This window comes from Dermacentor variabilis, chromosome 4, assembly GCF_050947875.1.
Source record: "Dermacentor variabilis isolate Ectoservices chromosome 4, ASM5094787v1, whole genome shotgun sequence".
Taxonomy (NCBI): domain Eukaryota; kingdom Metazoa; phylum Arthropoda; class Arachnida; order Ixodida; family Ixodidae; genus Dermacentor; species Dermacentor variabilis.
The window spans coordinates 91,747,685-91,761,822 of NC_134571.1; positions in this window are offsets into that span (position 1 = coordinate 91,747,685).

Below are 14,138 nucleotides of genomic sequence, written 5' to 3' on the forward strand. Positions count from 1 at the left end.
GTTATATAAAACTATTGTTCGCCCTATACCTGAGTATGGTAGTATCGTTTGGAATCCCTACAAGCAGTACGAAATAGACAGAGTTGAGGCCATCCAAAGGAAAGCCATTAGATTTGTCTACCGGCGTTATGACCACCAGTTCTCACCATCGTCAGGCATGTCCTCACTCAACCTAACATCTCTCGCCGAACAGCGACACGTTAATTCTTTAAAAAATTTTCATGGCATTATTCATTCATCTTGTCGCCTCTCCAGTAATGAATATATCACCTTTGCAAAAATATCTTCTAGTAGGAGACATCACGCGCTTAATATTACACCATTTTTTGCACGCACTAATACTTTTAAGTATAGCTTTTTCCCTAGAACAATTGAAACATGGAATTCGCTACCTGGAAACAACCGTTCGCTCCCATTAAATGAATTCTTGTCTGCGCTCCCTCAACATTGCACTTAAACTTTCTTTTTTGTTGCCTATTGTATTTCTTTCTTGTATTATAGTGTATTATCCACTCCTGCTAAGCCCGACCAGGGGCTGCAGTATGTATAAATAAAAACATAAATAAATAAAAACCACACAAACACTTGCGCGTAACCTGCGTTCACGACGTGAAACGTCACTGTAACTTTTATTGTGATAGGAATTATATGGACACTCTAGGCACATTTTTGCCGCAGCTGTGAGGTTTCGTATAAAGTCCAAAAGCATTAACATCATCGCCGCGCACCATGTGCTGCATGTACGAGTGAAAGGGGGCGAGGGTGAGCTGGCGATCGCGGCTCAGTCTCCCACAAGCAAGCGAGGAAAGCGGGGAAGGGGGGGGGGGCGTCGTCTTCCGTCTCGCACAAGGAGCCGGAGGGAGGGTAGGGAGGGGGGCACGTTCCACTCCGGGCGGCGCGGGAGGCCGCGCCCACCCGCCCGGACCGCTGTATCTTGAAAGCCATTTGCGTTGCGGACAGAGTCCGCCGCACGCTCTGTTTTCACGGCTTAGTTCGCGTTGATGCCAGACGCGGCAGGAAGGTAAATTCGCTCGCTGCTGCTGCCGCGCTTCCTCGCTCCATTGTTTTGACAGCGAGTTTCCGCGGTCATCGAACGAGAGTTGTTCACGTTTACCTGTGCGCGCGTGGCACCGTGCTTGTTAATCTATTCAGTAAGCGAATGTTTACAAGTTTATGCGGCAGCTAAAACTATGATCCTTACTTCATATAGCAAGCTGTCCTCAAATATGCTATCGCAATCGATGCTTCCCCTTTCGGGCGAAACTGCGACTTTTTTTTTGAAAGACTCAATATTTTACATTGTTCCCCAACCAGAACAAAACAAGAAAAAAGCTTTGCGAAACAAAAGAAAATTATCACATTCGCATGACTCGGCGGCGCCAAGTTGTCGGGCGCTGGAATCAGGCACAGGACCTACTTGACCTCTCTTCCACACTTGTCGACATTCTCGCCTTATTTCGCACCATCGGGTTTTGCCTGAACTCTTTCAACGGCCAATTTATTTTTGCCAAAATTTGGCCACCCTGTAAGCGTTATAGTTGTTTTTATTTTCATGTATATTATATTTAAGCTAATGCTGGTCCTCAGATTTCCAGCTGTTTCACCTTTCTCAACATGCCCGCACTTTTGTCGGCCTCTCTTCATATCTTGGGGGATTTTTAAGAGATCTTTAAGCCATAGCACGGCCCCTTCACCACGCTGCACAAAAAGTCAATTTATTTTTCTGAGGTCTTCTGCAAGCTTCTGCCATCTTAACTTTCATCAACGTCCTGATTTCCCTGACACTTGTATCCCATTTTGACTACTACGATCCCACGGAAGTTGGAAATGACGCAATGGCCATGGGATTGAAGCCGTTTAAATCAATTCTACGCTGGACACGACAGCCGGTTATGGTCATTGCGAATGAAAATATCGCATTAATGAGCGCTATTTTTAAGCATATAAATTCATAGTCTAAACAATTATGCGGATGCCACGCACTGTGCGAATCGGTATGTGCGACACTTTCTGTGTTATTTGTTTTGATCGACGTTAATTAACGGTAATGCTGACTGCGAAGGTATGGTTTATTCAGCGTATAGTGCAATACGAGAGCAGTGAGTTGATGGCAAATTTTAACTTGCATGCATTACTGCTCTTTGCCTGCATAGTACACAACATACAGCGAGCCGTATCTGCTCGAGGCGCTGTTGTGCGTCATTGTTTGTAACCTGTGAGAGAGTTGAGCATTGTCATTGCTTCACATGGCACATCGAATCGAAGCAGACGTGTTGGTAGAATTATAGTACTCTACGTGCAAAACGCTATCGTATTATGAGGCAGGCCGTAGTGGCGTACTCCAGATTAACTTTGATACCCTGGTGTTCTTTAACGTGCTCCGAAATCAAAGTGCACGACCATTTTTGCATCTTGATTTCGTGGAAATCCGGCTCCCACGGCAGGTATCGAACCCGCGACCTCGAGCGATGCCAAAGCCGTCAAGCCACCGCGGTGGGTACATTAGTGTTGAGTTGACGTGCGACTTCTTCAGTAGTGTCACCTATACCTACGGTAAATAATTGCGGCTTTGCGTCTGCATGCTCTGCGTCAGTTGTCCACTTGACAAATTTGTGTGATGTTCATTTTATAGAAATAGCAGAAACGTACAGTACCGTACCTACAGCTTGCCCGCAACCGCTGTCATGTCTATAGTAGTAGAGTTTCGTTAGCTCCTCCCGTCTATTGGCCGTCCCGTACATCCCCCCTGTATGAGAACTGCGAGCGAAAAATGGCAAGGGTGTTATTCACTCGTTTAGCAAATACCTCTCTTCTACCCATTCTCTGCTTTTTCTCTCTTCGCCTTCTCTACCATTCTTCCTACCTACCAGGACTTGCATGTTAGGATAAGGGTAAGCACTTCAGTTTCTGCAATGCTTTTTATGGGAGCTCACGGATAATTACAGCGGTCAAGAGGCTAATGTGGCGACGCCCAGGCAGCTTCAGAGGGCACCGTGCATACGTGACGTGATGGAAAGGTCTAAAGGACTTTCTTTCACCGCCTTTCCTCTTTCCCACGCTCCTTACATGTATGCGCATGCTCTGAACCCCCCTCCGACACGGCGTGCAAGACAGCAACAGCACCAGTAGAAAAGTCGGAAAAAGAAGCAAAGAAAGCTTCACTTTAAAAAAGTCCGCTTGTAGGCGTACAGTGGCGTGTCATCATGACGTCAACGCGTCCTTTGCGGGATTTCTTAATTTCCCACTTAATTGCCCACTATACTTTCTGCCTTCAGGAGCAAACTTATCCTGTTGCCAAGGCGCGAACGATCTACCCAGATTACTACAAACTTACAAGGCTGTTTTTTTAGCCTGTTCATTATTTGCGTCCTCCACAGCTATACTGTGGAGGTACTTCCTTTTTACTACACTGCATAAATAAGTAACTTGTCTTCGAATTATATTCCCTAATAATGTTGTATTCTTGCCATCATGATCGTACGTAATGTACACAGAGTACTCAGACACCCTTTAGAGCAATCCTTTCAATTTTAGTCCCATTACGCCCGCCATTGTGATGCAAATAAACGTAACTTGAACTTATTTTCTCATAAATAAACGCTGGATGAAATGCTGTCGTCATCCAGAACGAGATCAACAAGCGCCGTAGTACTCGATCTTATGATGCCCCTATTCGCAAGCTTATTTTAGTTTCTTCTTTCTTTTTTTTCGGGGGGGGGGTGCGGGGGGGATGTGCACTTGTACTGTAGAAACGTCCTCGGGCATCTCTGGTGTGCTCGTTTTTATTCTCAAGCACCCAATGTAAACGGTCACCGCCGAAACTCCATGATGTCCTGGTGGCAGGCCACAACAGCCTGTCACGCAAGTATGGCCATGCTGATTCATTTAGGTTGGAATATAGTATTTTTTTCCGTCATACTTCGCCACATTCATTTTTCAAACTATGCCAGAGCTCGAAAGGGCCGCCCGACTCTCTGGGCCCCTTTCCTCTGTTTATTTCCACAGAGTGTGTGTCTATTGCTGTGGCTATCAAATACGCCCAACGGTATGCTACCAGTCAAGCTTTTCTGGCGACCTGAGCATCGGAAGTCGCAGGCTTTCTTCAACACGGCGTTGACGTTGAATATTGATATCCTCAATTACTTTACGCTGACTTCTCTCACCGCTTTCGCTCCAGTGTCATCTCTTAGACTACTCGCTCCTGCTAAGCACAACACAACCACGCAACGGCTTTAATGAAGTATCTATTACACGCTAGTTGACATGCTGTTGATGCACATTTCCGCTGATCACCAGGATAGGAACGTGGCCCTGTCTTGGTGACATTAGCGGTCTACAGCCTCGTTATTCATCACTTTTTTTTGTTTACAGGAGCATACTGTATTTCCTCTGAATATACCTACGGCTTTAGGTGGACCTTGCACGCCTGTTTATTCTGTTACGCTGACGGCGACCGTTGCCATCAGGCTGCCGCCTCATTCTGAGCTTCTCTGTCACCAGCGAGCACAGAAAGCTGTCGTCACAAACAAACCACCGCGATTCGAGCCCATGAATTCGCAGCATTCTGCATTGGGGAGCGGGGCGCACTAACCATTACGCTACCACCTCCCTCCACCACTTTCTGTTTATCTGACTTCCCACTTCTCGTTTCCGTGGCAGATGCAGGCAGAACGGACGCAGAAGCGAAAAAAAAAGTACGAAATGCTTGAGCTGCTAGGCTGACATATGCCCGTAACTTTGGCAGGAGCGCATGTGGACTTGCGACTGCATGCAGATCGTCGCCTTAGCTTTATTGAAAATTGGCTTTCACCGACTCTTTTCGGTTAAAACTGAAACGCCGGACGAAAATGAGGCCTACCGTTGTTTTCTAGGTTTAAACCAAAAACGCTCATTCCTAACTTTAAAGCAGCAACAGCTTTATCATCAGCGACTTGAAGTTCATATACACAAATAGTGATTTTTTTTAAGAAATGGCATAAGGATGCTATATTTGGAGGTCATGTCGCTGCCAATACGGGCCGACACCACGTGTGGACGAAAGGGCATCACACTGCCGATGCACGCGGCAGGTTACTGAATGACGAAAACAGAAAATACCACTGTTTTGCAGTTTCCGCAACTTTTAAGGAGAACACAAGGCACCCGCCACCATGACACATTTTTCTTTTCGAGAACAGCGACACACAATGGCGGACTGATATACTTCTTAAAGGGGCTTAATTTTATTTTTCTTCGTATCACCGCAAGCGCAGGGAGCGCCGCGCGTATACCGTTGCCGCGTACTGTAATCGCGCGCCTTTTCCTCTAGCAAGATGGCCGCCAGCAGCTTCACGCGCTTCCGTAGGCGGCGGCTGGGAGTGGCACTCGAGAAGTTTAAGTATATAACCTCCTTGCTTAGAAACGACAGCATGATTGGTAATATATTATTGGCTTGGATATGTTTGGCAGAGGCCCAATTGGCACCCTGTCTTCTAACGCGTTGTTATGTTTTCGTTCGCGTCTCTGTCTTGAAGGGACGCGCACCGTAACCTGCTGCAATGGTGCTTGCGGTGAGCATATGTAAGGCGAGAAACACTGTTCTAAATTATCTGTTCTGTAACTTGCGCAGTAAACGCATGTTTATAGTATTCACACAATAGCAAGAGTCACAAGTATGGCAACCGTCACCGCAAGCGTCACGGCATAGTCGTACCTTGTCGCGACAGCGCAGTGTTAATCCACAGGCCCTGCCGCTCAGGAATACGCGAAAAGGTATGGCTAATGAATAAGTAATTGCCATGATTAGTTTTCAGTAAACGTTCATTGCCAAGAACGGCGGCTGCTTATACTACCACAAAGGACGGATGCTGGGTGGTGACTCCAATCATTTACTCGCCGCATCAAACATCTACACTAGAGTTCAACCGGTTTCGCCAACTCTCGCTTATGTTGTCTCGACCCTAAACTGCGGCTTCGCTTTTCGCTAAACTGCGACTCCAGCTTTTCATCTTTTTGTCCCCCGCTCATTTCCCAATATGCTGAGACGTGCTTCCACCGATGTTTGCTCCTCCTTTTTCTCAATAAATTCATTCATTCATTCATTCATAAATTCATAAATTGCTGCTGGAAATAGCGTGTATTCATCTTCGTAACCACCCTGTCTCTCACCTGGACACTCCCATCGCAAAACAACATTGCTGTGTTCGAAAATGGCTGGGAGTCGCATATACAATTTTCTAGCAACGACCAGCAGTGCGGCGTACAATTTTCAGTGGGTGGCGAGACAGTGTAGCGCACCTTCCCTGCCACTTACACCCTCAGCGCTCTCCTCCGTGAGCTAATATTAGCCCCTAGGACGAAGTACGAAATGAAAGAATCCTAGCTGGGCTGGTCGCAGGGAGCTCTTTTCGGATTCGTGGTGCGTCTATTTAAAATATACGTTTCTTACCTAAGCCTGTATGAAAGCGATATAGGCAAGATGAGTTATGGTAGCCCGTGGGTTTGGACTAACGGCTGCTCTTCACGCAGAACGTTCTTCTTATGCGTGTTTGCGAACCGGAGTGAAGGGCAGGAGGGTAACACGCCTCCCTGAAATGAAACATTCGGAATAACCCTGTGTTTGACGGTTGGACATATGTCAAGGGCCCACGATACGAACCACCTTCAAGTCGGCATCAGCTTGCAAAGCGGGAACTCAGATGAAAGGTTGTCAAGCGGATAGTCTTTTAATTACGGCCATAAGGATATATTTGTCGAATTTTCTTACCATGAGGTGAAAGCCGACTAATAAGCATTTAAATTTTCTGTAATATTAAGACCTCCTGTTAATATAAAGTTGCTATTTCTTATAGGTCCTAAATTAACAAGTAAGATATGAAAAACAAATTGTTGCGGTAAATGTGTAAACGCACACTCAACAAAAGTCCTAGTCCATTTCTCAGTATTCACTCAATGAAAATGTAGCACGTCTATACTGTCAAATAGCGATGTGAACAACAAGGCAGTTCCAAAAGAGTGAGTCACGAATATAAGTCACTATAAGGGGAGAAAGAAAAGAAAAGAAAATAACACTCGAAGCACAACGATGACTGCGCGCAAAGTAATGCTTTCTCTGAATCTGATATACGGATCAAAGCGTTGGTTCATTACATTGGAATGCCGTTAGATTGCTACACAATCTCGGGTACTCAAATGTGATGGAGAATGTACGCCAGTATTCGATTCACGCGCGCAATCTGATAAGATACCGCTCTTTCGCTATTGAGTCCTGGACAACGTACTGGATATTAGAAACACATGCAGGCGCTTCTTGAGCTAACCGATAACTTTGGAACAGTGGTTAGACGCTAAAGAAAGCTCGCCCCCCCCCCAACCCCACCCTCCAAAAATGGTGTACAGATGCTTTGAATATTAGTTAAAACGTACTGCTCGTGTTAAAACGGGTCCCCAATACTGCACAGCGGCGCCGACATACCAAAAATTCAAGAGCTAAGCACTTTCCAGTTACTGGTATTTATCAAACCAGCATTTCATGCTTCAATGTAGCCCTGTAGTCCAGGGGCCAGTTCCAGCAGGGGTACTGTGTCGGAGCTCATATTTCAGGTCAGCATTAATTGTCACAAAATCACAGCATTTTCTTTCTTTGCACCTTACCATTAGACAGCCAAAATATATGCAGCAATACCTTTATCTTAATATTTCAGTACTTTTCGTTCTAACGTACATATCCGCGCTGATCCATATGTTACAAAGCAAGGAAAATGTACCCAATGCTTACCCCCATGCCGCTGTTTTTATTCCTGGTGATGCCAGGAAATCAAGCCTGATGTCACCAACGCTCAGAAATGTAAACGGGAGCGCGTACAATGTTCTCGCACACCTTTTGTGATGTACCGTAGCGGTGACGTGCTTCTTGTATAATGTACGAGAATCGGTTATTAAGGCAGATGTGCTCGGTTTGGTACACGTACTTAAACTCATGAAGTTGATTTGCGCCAAGAAAACCTGTCCAAGCTTTCTCACTTGCTTTATAAGAAGCCTACAGCACCATCAAAATGCCGGCTGCTTTTAACTGTACCAAACAAAACTATTAAACCAATACAAGTATTGGTGACATAATTTTATCATTCGAGTGTTCAAATTGGTAACCTTTTTTGATGCGGAATAAGTGGAGAAGTGTGCTTAATTAACAAAAGTACGTTAAATAAGTTTTCCGTAATTGATCTTAGGTGGCTAAAGAAAATGAGCAGTTTAGATACCGTCCTCGAGATTATCAGCCAAGCGAAGAAATTTTGATTCAACATGCTTCTGTAAGAGCCATGCGAACAAAACTTTTCCAAATAAACACACTTGGAAAACAATTGACGCAGAAAAAGAACATCTGTAATGTCACGGAGAGAACAGCGCTTCAAGATGGGGCACAAATTAGGAAAAGCACACATTGTGCTAACAACTTCAAGAGCTGTTCTTTCTGTGATAATGAACACAGCTAGCCCGTCAGTCGATCCTTGGCAACCTGTAAAGTCAACCTGACTGCACCTAGCCTTTTGTGATTATGTCATCAATAGTATGTCCCCGTGAGCGTGTTACTTGTGGCCACTCCACTTTCGATTTTTATTCACACTGTTTTTTCGAAGGCAACCATTTTAAAGTTTTAGTGTCAATATACGTAGCAGCGAACGTGGCCGCCGAAGTCTTGCTTGGTCGCAGAAGCGATGCATGACGCAATGATGGTGCAGATTTAGTGTGTCGCTGGCATGGAGACACTGGCGCTGCCGCCGACGGAAGGAAGATAACGTAAGTCAACATCTTGGTAGCTGCTCACGGAGCCGTGCCGATGGTGGCGGTGCCATCGTGACGAAATCTGGGGCGGCGATATTGACAGGCTGAGGCGTTTTCTCCTTTTTTTCTTTCTCTTTTTTTTACGGCAACGGCGTTAAGAGGAAGCTGGTAGCTCGGGCCCAACTCCGCGCGGCCTATTCAAATACATGTAAAATGCAGAAACGCTCTTCTGACATAACCCCTGGACCAATCTTAATGAAGTTTGCTTCATTTGAGAGAAAAAGGTAAATTTTAGTGACTGTTTGGAGCGGAATTTCTATCTAGAGCCTGAATTTTGCAAAAAATTTTTCGTAAATTTGGAAGTGCGATAGAAATAGAAGCACAATGTTTACAAATAAATAGCCCTGCATCAAGAACAGATATCGCGGTTTTGTAAACGGCAGCCATTAGATCATTCAAAGCGGACGAATTCGATATGTCAATTTATACCTTACGTGAATTTGCTTACATTCTGTACAAGGGTTCTGCAAGAGCTTTATTTCCTTATTTCTAACTTTCTTGAGATTCATGTGTAATATATCAATTTTGTCCGCTTTAGATGCACTGTTATATTCAATGCACAGTATTGTGATATAATTTTCATTGATGAAAGACAGAGTTGTAAACTCGATAGCCTCGTTTTCACAAAATTTGCAATTTTTGCCAATTTCTAATATAGAAATGACGACCTAGATCAGAAATTCAGATCAAGCAGTCACTATATTTTAAGTCTTTCTTTTAAATGTAACAAACCTCGTCAATTTGGTGCAGTGGTTGACAAGAAAAACGAATTCTCTTTTTGCATGTATTTAGAAAGGAGCACCCGGGCTAAATATTCCTCTTAAGGGTTACTTTCCCCACTATCGTGTTCGCATGAAGAATAAGATGCCGAAGATAGAGCAATGTCGGGCCGACCCGCGGCGGAGGTGTGGTTCGCCATTCAGGGGACAAGATACACAACTTCCCTTGTCATACTTCTGCACAGAGTGGAAAGTAACTGCGTTTTCATTCTTTTTATCTTTAGCAATAATATCACTTTAACATCGATATAATAATAATAATATTTGGGGTTTTACGTGCCAAAACCACTTTCTGATTATGAGGCACGCCGTAGTGGAGGACTCCGGAAATTTTGACCACCTGGGGTTCTTTAACGTGCACCTAAATCTAAGCACACGGGTGTTTTCGCATTTCGCCCCCATCGAAATGCGGCCGCCGTGGCCGGGATTCGATCCCGCGACCTCGTGCTCAGCAGCCCAACACCATAGCCACTGAGCAACCACGGCGGGTACTTTAACATCGATACAATGCTATAAATACAATGTCATTCGTTCTTGTCTCGTAGATAAAAATATGGGTTTAAATAAACTCTATATCCCATTCATCCGCAAGAGTAGGTGTAAGCGCGGAAATGCTCGCTAGCTCTCTCGCTCACACACGCGCACACTCACACAAACGCAAACACACGGATATACAACAAATACTTGCCCGCATTCACATTTTACACGCGCCCACGCATGCCCACACGCACATGAATGTACACACGCACGCACGCACACGGAACTGCACGCGCACACAAACACGCGAATGCTCGCACACGCATACAAGCACTCGTGCGCGCGCATATTCAAATACCGATACAGAAACACGCGCGCTCACGCAAATATACACATGCGTGCACGCTCACAGTGTGCACACCCATATACACTCCCTCTCTTTCCCTGTTGCCTCACAAAAACATGCGCGTGCAAACAGACCGAATGACACACGCTCTGCAATAACCGTTCAAAACTCCAGCTGTAATAAATCGCTTTATGGTTTAAATTTCGCCCTTCTACAAGTCAGTGTGCCTTCTGCTGATTGAGTGCAAAACCATTTACTCCCGTCGCGTGACATAACCGGCCATCACCGACCAAAACACTGCCTTAACGCACCACCAATGTGCCGACTAAGTACCATAAATTCACATGATGTTACAAAGGACTACTCCTGGCGCAGACAGTTGAAGCTTGTTGATACTCGGGTATTATATAGAAATAAAATTGTTAAAAATTTTGCCAATTCAGTTACGCATGTGCATTGCCGTGGAGTTCCACAGAACGGTGAAGGTGTACTGTCCAGAATTCCTGAGTATGTCCATGCTACAAGGCACGATGGTATCTTTTTTTAACGTAACACAAAGACATGCGCATGTTTGTTGCTATGTTGTCCAAGGAATAAAATCTGATAATAAAAGCAATGGCTTAAGAAATAAGCAACCCGTTGCTACGTTTTAGGAAGTAAAAATGGAAATTATAATATGTGAAGAGCCCTCCAGAAAAAAATAAACTGAAACCAGATCTTGAGTTTTGTGTTTCGGTCATCTGGTGGGAGACTGTCGAACTGAGTCGTACGCGGCGGTAAAAACCGGTATCACGCAGCACGGTATTGAACCGCTGCCAGCATGACACGGAATGATAGGGGCAAGCTATTAAACGCCTCGACCACGGCACTTAACGTTTCCGCAGGTGATACGCTCGGGTTTTTATGAATGCCACGTGAACTTACACGACTACATTTCAAAAATCGCTTTTGGGAACAGTGTTACGCCATGTGTGGAGAGTGGAGATAGGCATCAATCAAAAGTTTAATCTCCGGACTACATACGCCGCAGCGGTTATTACAATAGACGCCGTGGTTTTATCACAGCTACCGTTCTTATCCCAAAATTGAGTACAAATTTTCGTTGTTTCCATAGGCTGCCATTGCCTAATCTTTAACCGCTTTTGGAACAAAAGTTTTGCTTGCCACAGCATGATCACTGCATTTTGCTCGCGTGGATTTTCTTCCAGAACACGTCTGTCACCTGCCTTTTTAAATAATCGACCTGCAGCTTTTGTTATTCGCGAAAAACCCGCTCGTCCCATTGAAAACGCGCTAGCTTCGTGCCGGGGCCGCTTGGGGCGCTAGTTGGCACATGTCCAGAAAAGCTGGATGTGGCTGACCTAAACGTACGTCAGTAATTCTTGGATCACTTAATGGCTAAGGTCAGCAGCAGAAACATCTAACTACCATTTGTTTCTGAGTTTAAACTTCACGTGTGTTCCATTGCGGAGTAACAAACCTGGATTTTTCTTTGTTGGCTACTGTCTTCATAACTGTGCGTTGATGCTTTGGTTAGTCTGACAAATAGGCAACTGAAAGCTGCGTATCTATGCTCGAACTTCTTCAAATGGCTACTTGCCTGCTCCGATATATCGCAGACGCTAAAGTGTCTCGCCTTTTCAGGCCCCGTTGTCTGCGGAATTCAACTTCGAAGATAGTGCGGCCCCGCGACATTCGGCGAGAGCACTGTTGCGGTCACTCGTCCTATACTTGGAGTAGGCAGCGTTGCTATTCCTTCTCCAACGTTTCTCTCAGTCACACCACCCTGCCTTCTCTGATAGCACGCAACACGCAAACCGCTATTGTTTCTTCACCTTTCGCCATAAATTCGGCCTCCCGAGACAGGCCGAACGGGAGGAATCCACCGCGAATTGCCTTTCTCCTGCGGCCTCGACTTATCGCTTATCTAATTCAGGGAAACGTAGGCCACGATCGACGCGAGTAAACCGCAAGAAAAAAAAACGGGGAAGAAAAGGTTAGAGAGAAAAAAAAAAGACGCAATCTGACCGCGAGGAATAGATGGCCCAGCGGTGCTCGATAAAACACGGCGGAGGAGGGGGCAAAATGCCTAGGAGAGGGTATTGCCAAAAGCACGAAAAAGGCACTCGCAAGAAGTGAAGTGGGCGGACGACGAAGAGATCGTAAGGGGGTGGCGGCGGCACACATGCCTACAAAGGCCGCAGAGAAAGGCCGCCCAATATACGAGCTCAAAGGCGGTGCGGCTGACGTCGTTCTCGTCGTCCTCGTCAGAGACGCCAATGAAGGGGGTCACACGACGGCGATGCAAACCATCCGAGCCGAACATCTTCGACGCCCAAGAAGCGGGAGTGGCGGAGAGGGTGGGGAAGGGGCGTCGGGAGGACCGGCTTCCACCACCACCAACTCTCCCTTCCTTCCTTCGTTGTATGTAGGGTCACACGCGTGCGCGCGGCGTCAGCACCCTCCCGCCAAATTTCTCCCGCGAACGCGCGCGCGCCAGCCGAGCACGCTAGCGCGTTCATTCTTCACGGCCCGACGCCTTCGCGGTCTCTTTTCCTCCAAGGCGGTACCAACGTTATAGCTCTCCGCGTTGCACTTCCTCTTTTCCCGCCCTTTCTCTTTCTTGTCTCTGCTGTGTTCAGCTTCGTAGCCTTATTCTCTGTTCGTGCGTTTCTTATTTCTTTCGTTCTTTACCGCTTGACTCGCCTCTTCAAATCGCTAGGGCGATCCCGTTAGTTGTATTCCACCCCGTACACGGCCCGCTTTATTCCTCTTTCTGGTTCGTAACTCGCGCTGGAGCAGCGAGGAAGGCCTCTTAGAGCGCAGTATCGCGCTATATAACTTATCCCTGCGGACCGCTCGCTCTCCTTCGCATCCTTCTGTTCTATTCTTTCTTTCTTTCTGTCTTTCTTTCTTTCTTTTTTTCTTTTTCTTTATCCCCTTCGCCTTCTCTCGCGAGCATCTCCGCGTAGCACACAGACGCGCGCGCTCTCAGCTTCAGAAGCATGCGGCGAGGACCATTCAGTTTTTCGGGAGGAGCCCGCGTGCGCCCCAAGTTTTATTCATTTTTCTTCCGTCCGTTTGCAGATTGGAAACAGGCTCTGGGAAACAGTCAACCACACGAGAAAGCTGATGGAATGAAAAGTGTGGGTGCGAGAGACACAATGCTCGTCGCTCTCTCTCTCTCTCTCACTGCATTCATTTTTTTTTCTATGCTACAGTAGCGGTCGTTTTGTGCAGGAGGCCTTAAACCACAACCGAGGTGCCTAAAGAATGTAGGGATACCACGCGCCCTATGCTAAAGAAGGAAAGGAGGTGAAAGAGAGAGAGAGTAAGAGTAAAGGCTACTCGCACGCACTCTTTTGGTAAAGAGTATAACATCGCGAAATTCGTACAAGGCGGTTCTACATACGCAAAAGAAGAGAAATGACTGAATGAAAAGGACAGAGAGAGAAAGAGCGTGCTCGAGAAAAAAGAGGGGGGTTGGAAGAAGAAGAAAAAGAAGAAAAACAGCAAGAGCCGTTTTAGGAAGGAGCGAAGGATGAAATTTTCGAAAACGAAGAAGAGACCATTTCTATCTTTCGACTTCTTACGTTCAGGAACAGTCGTATTCGTCGCGTTTGAGAAGTAGAGATGAAAATGAACGGAATGAAAAAGAAGATGAAAGGGTAGGCGGTGGGGGGGGGGGGGGGTGACGAAAAGAACGTTGTGAGGAC